Consider the following 12,536-nt stretch of genomic DNA (forward strand, 5'->3'; position numbering starts at 1 on the left):
GAGTATATGTGCTATGATGTCTGATCAATGTTAGAGACTTTGCAGACAGAGTCGTGGGTATAGGATGTCAGTTTTGTAAGCGACTCCATCAGCCGATATGTCATTCTGTATTATGCGATAAACTATATATGATTACAGATTTTGTCTGATTTGAAAACATCGATAAAAGAAAAATTTTGAAAGCTTACTATATATTTCACTATTATTTGATTTCAGAGTCCGAGGAGACTATGTATGAAATGAGAGTCTGTGGATTCGCTCGGCTCCGGATTTGGGGTCGGGTGCCCATCACACCCTAGCGGGATTAGGGTGTGACACTCTGATTGAGAATAAACCAGAATATCATCTGGTCTTAAAGGACTCTGAGTACCGCACGCAAATGATCTGCATGCGCAGTCTCTGATCGAGAATAAACCAGAATATCGTCTATAAACACAATCATGAACAGCTCTAGGAAGGGTCTGAATATGCGATTCATCAGGTCCATGAATACAGCTGGAGCATTAGTCAACCCGAAAGACATAACAAGGAACTCGAAATAACCATATCTAGTCCTAAATGCTACCTTCAGAATGTCCTTCCCTCTGATCCTGACCTAGTGATAACCTGACCTCAAGTCTATCTTCGAGAAATATCTAGCACCCTGCAGTTGATCAAATAAATCATCTATCCTCGGAAGTTGATACCTATTCTTAATTGTCACCTTATTCAACTGCTTATAGTCGATACACATCCATAGTGAACCATCCTTCTTTCTGACAAACAATATTGGGGCTCCCCACAGTGACGTACTAGGTCTGATAAAGCCCGTCTCTAGTAGATCCTTTAATTGTTCCTTCAACTCTTTCAACTCAACAGGGGCCATCCTATAAGGAGGGATGGATATCGGCTGAGTACCCGGTAGTACATCTATAGCGAAGTCAATTTCTTGCTCTGGTGGGAGACCTAGAAGCTCATCTGTAACACATCTGGGAACTTATTAACTACAGGAATGGACTGAAGAGTTCGTGGTTCTACTTCCGTACCCTGAGATCGAACTATATGATAGATACAACCTTTCGAAATCATCTTCTTCGCTTTGAGATAGGAGATAAACCTACCCCTCGGCGAAGTCGTATTACCTTTCCATTCAAGAACTGGTTCCCCTGGGAGGTAGAACATGACAGTCTTCCTCCAACACCCTACATTAGATAAACAGAAGCTAGCCAATCCATCCCCATAATGACGTCAAAGTCAACCATCTGTAATTCTATAAGATCTGTTATGGTCTGACGACCACAAACAACTACAGAACAACCACGATAAATCTTCCTAGCAATAACATGTTCACCTATAGGTGTAGATGCAGAAAATGGTTCACTCAACAATTCTGGCGCTATACTGAATTTTTTGGCAATAAGGGGAGTAACATAGGACAAATTAGACCCCGAATCTATCAACGCGTAAACGTTATATGAACAGACTGTCAACGTACCTGTCACAACATCTAGTGAGGACTCTAAGTCTTGACCACTTTCCAAATAATAGATGCGGTTCTGAGCCCCGCCTGCACCAGAAGCTCCTCCCCCACCTCTGCCTCTACCTACTGAAGGTTGAGGCCCGCGCCCAGGAGGACGCACAAAAGTTGATGACCTTGCTATAGAACCCGTCGGCTGTGCCATACCAGTAGGTCTCCCTTATGGGAAGTCTATCTTGAAATGATCAGGGCTGCCACAAGTATAACAAGCCCTCGACCCATACTAATATATCCCATAGTGCGCTCTACCACAATTGCCACACTGCTGTGGTAGTGATCTGGCCTATCCTGGACCCCTCTGCTGTTGTGGCCCGAACGTATAGGAACTCTCTCTTGGTCCAGATGGAATATAATACCTAGATCTGCATCCATGAGACTAAGCTGATGGTGGCCATAATGGCTTACCCTGGTACTGGGGTCTGAAACTCCCCCTACTCTTACCCTGCTGACCAGTACTCCTAGCCCTCTTATGATACTCCCTCTCCATGCTCTCAGCTGCCCGCCGCTGACGCCTACGATCCTTGCAGTTTTGTACGAATTTCTTGACACGAGCAAGGTCCATATTATCGTTCATTACCGCAATGGTACAAGCCTCAACAAAATCGAGGTGCAAACCCGATATGAATTTGTGAATCCTGGCCCTCAATGAATAAAAGAAGGATAGAGCATATCTGGCCTAGAAATCAAATCGAAGGCAATAATCATGAACGCTAGAGCTACCTTGCTAGACAGCCAAAAACTGATCTACCCTCGCCTCTCGTATTTCAAACGGTAAATAATGATCAAGAAAGGCCTCTGAAAACTCAGACCAACGCGCGGGAGGCGCCTCAGGATCTCTGGCATGCTCCCACCTCTTATACAATAAGACCGCTATATCACGAAGCCTGAAAGTCGCTAACTCTGCTGCCTCGGTCTCGGTAGCATGCATGACCCTGAAAATACGCTGAAGCTTATCGACGGAGTTCTACGGATCCTCATCCCGCTTAAACCCTGAGTGCACTGGAGGGTCAAGTGCTAAGAACTCACGAACCCTCGAACTGTTAGACCAATCAGTGGTCACTGTTCCAGCAGGTGCTCGCGACTGTCTTTTTGTTGTCACGAGCTAAGGAGCGCCGCTCTCCTAAGATCCTAGTCTGTTAGAGCGGGAGGGGGTACTGGAGGTACTGCTTCCCTCGGGAGCTCATCGAGCGGTGGAGTCATCGATGATAGCTGGGATAGGGTCTCACCCTGGCCCTCAAATCGGGCCTCAGCTGTCGGGTGTGCCCTACTGCTCCACTCACCAATTGCCGTATCACCTCTCTGGTTAGCGACAGCTTTCCAAGTCACCGGCATAGCTGTGTACAAATATGGGAGGGTAAGTTCAACTCAAATCTCTTATGACTTGGCTCTACAACACGATTTAGATCTGAAAGAAAGGTAACCATCTCCTAAATGCCCTGTAGCTTCCTGTTTATATAATGTGATGCACAACACATCTATAAACAAGACTCTACTAGACACGGCTTGTAGGGGACAGACCTGCTCTGATACCAAGTTTGTCATGCCCTAAAACAGGAGCACCGTAACTGGCATTCATTGCCAAACAAGGCCTGAGCAAACCACTCTAAATCTGAAACTCTGGGAAGTGACCCCCAACTTAAACTGATAATGCCTAAGTCTGGATATATATATATACTGACTGTCTCATTTTGTTACACCTCGCACTTTCAGAGCATGAGCACACCACGTATTTCACTGCATTAAAGGAGTATCAGGGACATCTCGTGAAGTTTTGAAAGGTACGAGCCATGGGAAGTACCTAACAATGAAGTAAATGATGAATTATGATCTCGTAAGTCATAACCGGGAAGGACAACCTTGGAACCAAAGTACCTGACACTTATCAAGTGTAATTAATGATAAATATCATATATGGAAAGTTTTGGATGATTCCGGGATAAAGCAAATCGAAGAAAATAAGTTTTTCAAAAATTTAGGAAAATTTGGCAAAATTTTGGATAGAAAATTTAGGTCAACTTCAGAGGGGTATATCTCCCGGTATATCAGGAGTTTTGAGGTGTTTCAAGAGCCTACATTAAAGTTCGTCGAGTGTAGTTTCCAACACAACAAAACGTTCATCAATACAGCATCGGAGTAAGGAGTCATTGGCTTTTTAAAATGGATTACCAGAAGCTCGCGAACTTACTCGGAAATTCTAGAAGTCACTTAAAAGGCCCACCAATTTCGGTCCATCAGCCCAAACCGAATTGGATTACTATATATACCCCCTTAAGTGTCACTGCCCAATCGGAGGGCTATGACGGATGCCCAGAAGCTGACCTCCTAGATGCCAAAATACATACATAACATACCTGCTCATGCTCATTCTGGGCCACCTGAGGGCACTCAAAACATAATCTGCTAACTGATAGGTATCACAAACTGGAGGGTCACCACCCTCGAAAGGTATATACATACATGCATCACTAAACTAAACTAGGGTACAAGCCGACAAGGCTACCTGATAAAACTATATAACCAAACAAGTGCTGAGCGGGCCATACTGTCTGACTAAATATAAGTGTCTATGAGCCTCTACTGACATACAAGACATGCTGCAGACGGGACAGGGCCCCTGCCCTACCCATAAACATCAAAACATATACTAGGTCTAGACAGCAACTCCGGCAAGAGAGGAGTGCTCCACTGTTAAGCTGAAGAAGCAGTCTAAGAATGCAATCTGTCTTCCTGGCTGTCTGAACCTGCGGGCATGAACATAACCCCTCCGAAAATTAGGGGATTCAGTACGGATAATGTACCGAGTGTGTAAGGCATAAAAGTAACATACACATAGGAGTCATGAACAGAATCCGAAACTCATGAGCTAATCTGACTGACTGAAAGGCATCTATGTGTCTGACTATCTGAACATATCTGTATGAATGCATCTATATGTCTGACCATCTAAACATATCTATATGAATGCATCTATATGTCTGACTATTTGAACATATATGTATATCTCTGCTTACTGAAAATGCCTCTGAGGGCGTATGATATGCATAGGTCATAGTGCCGAGGAATGTACAGCCCGATCCATATCCCATATATTAGTTCCAAGGAACGTATGGCCCGATCCATATAGCATATAGGCCCCTTCGGGCAGCACCTTCGGGCATCATAATCATCATCACTGTGCACCAGCTGATCAGGTGTTAATGCGTATATAGCGCCTCACCCTTTCCCCATACCCCACATACATATAATATATACGTATATAACGCCTTCTAGTCACGGGTCAATATGCATATATGTAAATGAATGCAATGCATAAATGTGAACTAACATAAAATGATACAAAACTTAGGACCCATGAACAGAAGGGACAATCACAAGAGGGGTACAAGAACATCAAAGACTGAAATACTCCTAGTACTTCTAAGAGTAGAGTAACATGGAAACTCGTTTACTCATTGTTCGCTCATATCATAGGATCATGCCAAAAAGAAAGAAAGGGAAAGCCTTAACATACCTTTTTGGTCTCCTATTACTTAACGCTTATCCTTCCAAGCTCGTAAATCTACATTCAAGAGAATTCATACCACTGTTAGACTTATCGTCATATGCTTAACTTAAGCCTTCAAATTAAATCCCTTTAGAATCTGCTGAAATTCGGGCAGCATCTCCCCTGTTTACTGTCACGACCCGACTAGGGGCCGCGACGGGTACCCGATACTTGTACTGAGCACCCCTTGTCTATCGTCTTACCTTTACTACTGAGTAGGCCGTATGAACTATACCATATTTTTTTTGTTACTTCACACTAACATTAATAGCATAATTATAAACATGGGCTAATAAACTTTGCTAGCATATTATACAGCGACGAGGGCAACAAGAGTACAAAACATCTGACTGTACATATCTGTCTACGAGCCTCTAAACAAAATACATATAGTAACAAGATGGGTCGGGTGCTGCTGTGCCCGAATATGTACACAAAAGTAGTACCAATGAACTGAAGCTCCGGAACAACTGGAGTGCTCTCAATGTACCGCGGGTGGAGCTCCTAGGAACCGAACTCGTCCACCTGTCTACCTGCGTGGCATTAAACGCAGCGTCCACAAGAAGGGACGTTAGTACGAGTAATGTATCGAGTATGTAAGGCATGAATAATAACATACGAGGAATACAGAGCAGGAATAACGACATAAAGGAAATACAAGCATATCGTGAGATAGAAAAGTAACCTGTACATATGAGTGCCCTTTGGCGGATGCCATGCATGCGTAGTGCTGCGGAACGTGCAGCTCGATCCATATACATGTATCATACTTTACTTTCTTTGAAACCATTTCTTCTTCACATATATATAGATAATAGAACATATCATATTGCCGAGGCGTCGGCAGCCTATCCATTTAACCCCATATATCTCGCGTCCGGGCATCCCGCGTCCGGGACGATATCATGTCATACAGTGCCAACTGATCAGGTGGATAGCGTCTATAGCGCTCTGGCCCTTTTCCCATCTTCCCCATATACATATACATATACATATACATATACTTATAACATATAAACAACATGAATGAGAGCCGAAAGAAAGTCATGTCCGTATCGGAGTGACGTAAGGTCGGTAACCTCCGATTATTATGGAATAACCATCACGACTTTGTCTCACCTTGAAGGGACTAGTATTATAAGGCGAGACCATCAATGAAGAATAGTATTAGGGGAAAACATGTAATAAGACCTTAAACCTCATAGACATCAATTCGTACACTTTGGAGTCTTTAGAAAAATAGAGTCATAACAAAGGAATAGGATTGAAGTCAAGAACTAGCTCATTGTTCCTATTTTCATATTGGATCCTCAGCTTAAGACTTTTATACATGAAACCATTCCTGTCGTAATCATCCTAGACATATTATTTTCTTTGACATCATCGTTATCATTACCAAAGCGTATTCATCGTTGTAGTCATAAAAGTTTACAACTCATACATCTTTGTCTTGGAAGAAAATATAGACATTTTGGAAAAACATTACGGGTTATTAGGAAGGAAAATCATGTCTTGGAACCCTATACTTTTAACTTTTGAAGACAAGGAAGGTATGAAATTAATTACGAAATTATAGCATTGGGATCATGCCTTGAAAGAAAAGGGACGAGCCTTACATACCTTGTTCGCTTCCTTAGAAAATCCAACTTAACTCTTGGCCTCCCCAAAATCTATAATAATGTTAATGAATACAAACATTAGCTATGAATATCCAATAATCTCACCCTAAACTAACACTTTGTCTACCGAAAGTTTGGCAGCATTTCCCCTGTAAATACACCATCCCCAAGAATCTAACTTAGCCAATTTCAATCAACAACAATTCGGGAATTCAACCCGGCCAAACTATCAACAACAGTGCCAACAATCATACTAACATTTTCAACAATCAACCCAAGATACATTCTAACATTAGCAATCTTTGTCATACAATTCAACGACACTTCATTCATATTTAATTCAATTCGCATAACATTCAAAATGACTCCATCGATACCCTACTTCACCCGACACCTTACAAATGGAACAAGAACAATAACAACACATTTCCTTTTCCTTCCAAATTTATGAACTATACACTAACAACATCATGCTAACAACATCACACTAACAACATTATCTTCCATACATGCAAGAACATTATATTCAATTTACATAAACTTCTAAAACAAGTCTCCAACTACTACAACTTCACTAAGATCATTAAGCTTTTATTAGCAACATAGAATCCACACAATAACAACCAAATCACTAATAAAATTTGCTCACCATCCCTTCATAATACAACAATATACACGGCCATACACACACCACACACTCACGGCTACACCCCTACATCCATATTCTTCATGAATTTCACTCATTTTTACACACTCCAACATGCACAAACATCCATAACATATAAAAGAGGGATTAAATCCTACCTTTTTCAATTGACTTCCCACTTAGCTAGAACTTACGACTTGCAAGAATATGTGTTGTTCTTGCTCTAATAAACACTCCAACTTGCTAAAGACCCTTCAATTAGTAGAGAATAATTTTTGAAGAAATTTTTTTTCAAGGTTTTTGTTGGTTTTTGATATGGCTGAATGGCCTTGGGGTTTATTTCTCCCTTTCCCTTGTTCTTTGCTTCTTGAAATTTCTAGAGAACAATATGAATAAGATGACTTAGTCATCTTTTTATTCTTATTGACCAAGTTCTCTTGTGGGCTTAAGCCCACCCCTTGGATGGCCAACATGGCCCAACAACACAAGCCCACCTATTTTGTGTTTTATTTTGCACTTCATGAAAAATTAAATTTTTCCAAATTTCAAATTTACCCTTCGCCTTCCTCCATATTTCGAAGAGCCATATTGCGAATTTCCCATTTTGCCCCTAGCCTTCCCTAATATTTCCACTACAAAACTTCCATACACAACTTGTGTGCTAAGCCAAAATTAAAATATGACCTCGTCCTTAACTCCCCGCGATTATCTTAAATTGTCCGAACGTACAAAAATACGAGATATAACATCTACATCCCTAGGCCGAAATAACAATACCAACAAAATAACAACAATAGCAATGCTAATATCAACAACATCATCATCAACACCCAAATATTCCATAAAACATCCCACACGATGTTTACAACATACAACAACAGTTTACACTTCCTTTCTTCCCAATCAAGGAGCATAATTTCATCAACACACCAACAAAATTTGATACTATCAATATACATGGAAATCATCCCAACCACACGGCCACAACATGGTCAAAACAGTCTGTAAACTCTACAACTACAACACAACACTTTATGACCTTTCCTCCATAACTATTTTCACTTTTAAGATTTGTTAAACCTTCAAATAAAGTCAACATAAGAGATAGGATGAATAACATACCTTATACTTGAAGAAATTTAGCCACACAAACTTTCTTCAAGCCAAACTCACCACAACATCAAGTAGAAGAATGAACAATCACCTTTCATGGATTAGTTTGGTGTAATCTTGTTAAATTCTTGATTTAATGAGCTATAAATGTTTGGGGGATGTGTTGGGAAGTTTCTAGGAATCACGAGAATGTAAAATGCTGAAAACATGGGGTTGATAGGGGTTTGTATACCCCTCATAAGTCGGTTCCACTGTGTTTTCCAAGTGGGACCCGCGGAAGCCATTTGACAGCTTGGAGTCTTTATCTTAAAATGGCTATAACTCCCTACTCCGATGTCGTTTTGACGAGCGGTTTGTTGCGTTGGAAACTAGACTCGACGAAATTCATTTTAGGCTTTTGAAAAACCTTAAAACTCCTAATATTCCTGGAGATATACCTCTCCAAATTTGACCCAAAATTCTGCCAACTTTGTTTCTAAATTTTCGACAAACTTATTTTCCTCGATTTTCTTGGTCCCGGAATCTTCCGAAACTCTCCATACATAATTTTATCATTAATCATACTTGATAATGGTCATGTCATTTGGTTTCAAGGTTTTCCATCCCGGTTACGACTTACGAGATTGTAATTCATCATTTACTTCTTTGTTATGAACTTCCCATGACTTGTACCTTCCAAAACATCATGGGACATCTCTGATACTCCATTAATATGGTGAAGTGTGTGGCATGATCATTCTATAAAAGTGTGAGGTGTAAAATCCTTCCCCCCTAAGGAACATTCGTTCTCGAATGTTGTAGCTTGCAAGCTTACGACACTTTTATTAGTTTCTTGAAACGGTTGTCCTCCTTTAGTTCCTATCTCCATGCTCTTATAGTAAGGGCTCATTAGTCTTCTTTCATATCTTCCCAATTCTCTGTCAAACTCATTCATTAGTTCCATATCCTCCTGTTCTTGTGTGTGTACTTAGTGGTCAACTGATATCTAGTTACTGTCCTGGGACCTGTTGCCATTAAGATGGTCTTAACTCATGATTGCTACGGCTCCCTACCAATCTATGAGCACTCTTAATTGTTGTACTCTTTTGCCTTGCTCCTTATTTCTCTACTAGTAGACAAATTCTCTTGTTAAGATATGGCACCTTTCCTTGCTTGCTTCTTCGGTTATATTTTAGATTATCCCTTTTGTACCCGTCGACCTTATATACATACCATATAATCTCTTTTTAATTCCTTGGTCAGACTCTTTAATTCCTTACAATATCATTCTATTCATACTTGAACTTTTCTTACAATTTTCTATTCTCAGTTTTAGCATAATTGCAATATAAACTCATAAACATGGAACTAAGATAAAATCCTACTTAATCATAACTTCCTTTTGATACGAATATGCTTTCTTCTTAAGTCCTTGGCTCTCTTATACCGATGACTAATTGAGACTTAAACTAACCTCCATTCTTCTCCGGCTCCTTATTGTCGTCCTTGCATCATTCTGTTAGCCATTTCATCATCATGATTGTCTATATGGTTCTATAACATATACTTTCACATTTGATATGACCGGCGACTTGTGATTCCACGACTTGCGAGGTATTTTCTAGTCTCAGGTAGCACTGCTGTCTTGCAATCCATAGGCACACTATCTTCCTTTCCTTTGGAGTTTATTGAACTCCCTATAATTATTCCTCTTGTTAAAACTTTCATCTCTTCTAGTGCTAAGATTTCACTTTTTGTAATACTGATTGTCCTTTAGACTTACTCCCTGGTCAGCTTACAGACCCTTCTTATTTCATTCGTTACCTCTCGGAGTACGTTACTGCTCACTTAAATGTAACCATAATTTCTCCGATACGAGCGATTCGAACCATAGTCCGGGGACATAACATGTCGCATTGACGAAACTCATTCTCCTTCCTAGATTTGTCTCATGATATACCTACATTTAATCAATTCTCACTTTTCTTTAGCACATTCTTGACATATCGGTTCATCTCGAAATTTGACTCTTTCAATCCAATATATGTCCCTCTCTTGAGCTTCGGAATATTGTAGCTCAACTTAGAACTGAATTTGTTCTTCCCCCCTTTTAAGGATGTTCTCATATACCATAACCTTTGAGTGTTAATCGTCTTTGATAGTCATTTGGCCGACCTTAGCAATCCTCCAACTCCTCTATTCCATATAATGTCGGAGTTCTTTTCATCGTATGGTTTAACTTGTTTTCCTTTTTGCTAGTTGATTTCTTGTATCAAAACAAAATGCTTATACATATCGAACACAATTCAGACGCCTTCTTTATTGTCTTTTCACTTCTACCCTTCATGACTAGTAATCCTTTTAGGCTAATAAATTAATGGGGACATCAGAATTCATTAGGCCCCTTAGGGAGTGTCCGACTATACCACGCTCTTTTAGCCCTAGTCTTTCTCCACGACTATCTTCTTAACATCCTTGAAATTATCCTCGCTCTGGGTTCCCGATTCTGATTTAGGTTTATACGATACCATTAAAAGTTGATACTCCACACCATCCATTCCCACGACTTGTCCTTTCATTAGCTTAGCTCATTTTGTCCCGTAATTTCTCTTAACTACTTGTTTGCATCACAGCTAGGCATTATAGTCCTTCTAGTGTTCTATCGGTTCTTGTTCTTATCAAGTAATCCTCATAATGTACCCCCTTTCCTTTCTTCTTTTGTCGAGTTTTCATCTTCCTTTATGATACTGCAACTTGTACACACACACACACACACACACACATATATATATCAAATTTTCTCAGTTTTCTTCAGGATCACATCTTTGTATCTTTTACAAAACCATTGTCTTAAAATTTCATTTTTTTTCCTTTGGGCAAGCCTACTGACTCATTAACCTTCTCCTTGTTATCGGCGGCTACATAATTCCCCTTAACCATTTCGCTAACACCTCCTCCTTCCTTTGGTCCTCATAGTTTCTTTTACTTGTAAAATGCTTGTTTCCATTACTCATTGGTTAGGAAACTTTGGAGTGTTTCGTTACGAATATGAATCCCTTTTGACGCTGAAAATCTCTTCTTGGGGTAGTTTCTTCCCTTAAATAGGCTTACCAATCATGGGTTCACATCCATCCTCCTGGTTAAATCTCAGGATTTAAAATTTCCTCGTCGTTCTCATAAGACCTATTTATTTCTTCTCAAGGATGCACCCGTGCCAATTATTTACAACCTTCTTAGTTCTGGTTATGATGACGTATAGGTTGGTTCCAGGGTCCTCACATTTATCATTTGTCACGTACAACCTTACTCTATCTCCCGTTGATTTATTTAAATTTGATCCTATTGTCTGCTTTCCTGCTTTCGTCCTAACCTTTTCCTCAATTATATTATCTGACCCTCAATGGGTATACGTTTTCCTTGTCCAAGTTTCTCCATCCTTTATGATATCATAACGTTCATTTTCCTAATGCTCCTTCGTAAATTGTCTGTCGCGTTACCGCTATCTGACATTATTTCTCGAGAAAACCCAATCCTGATTCTCTCTGTAGCGCTTGCTACCTCAATTTTGACATATGGCACAATCAATACTTTTAACATGTTGTAACATCAATCATAAGGGTATACATAATACTCGATGTAGCCACTCGTGACTTATCTTTTTATTGTTTTTCAACACCTTTTCTTGCGAGATATCCTGTTGCCATTTGATTTTGTCCTGAATCTGTAGCTTTAATACAGCTCCCCTCTTTTGAGCAACTAGACCGACTCATACCTCACGATCATTTAGAAATTCTAATTGCAAAGCTCATATGCTCCTAATTTCCCTCGGGCTATTCCGGTTTCTCATATTCCCTTTTTCGTATGTCTAAATTTGTAGGTCTTCCTAGCATATCTTTCTGCATCCTAACTGTGAATCCCGGCGATATAACTTTACTTAAAAATCTTTACTCGTATTTGTACCCTGTCTCTTTGTCTAAAATAATCAACCTCACATCCTTTACTTTCTTGTAGCAACTGAATCGATCCTTGCGATAATTTTATCTTCACTTGTACACCTACTCTCCTCTCATTACACATAAATCGACATCGCGCGTAATTTCACTATAGTCAAATAACCTT

The sequence above is a fragment of the Lycium barbarum genome, chromosome 4 (assembly GCF_019175385.1).
Source record: "Lycium barbarum isolate Lr01 chromosome 4, ASM1917538v2, whole genome shotgun sequence".
NCBI lineage: Eukaryota > Viridiplantae > Streptophyta > Magnoliopsida > Solanales > Solanaceae > Lycium > Lycium barbarum.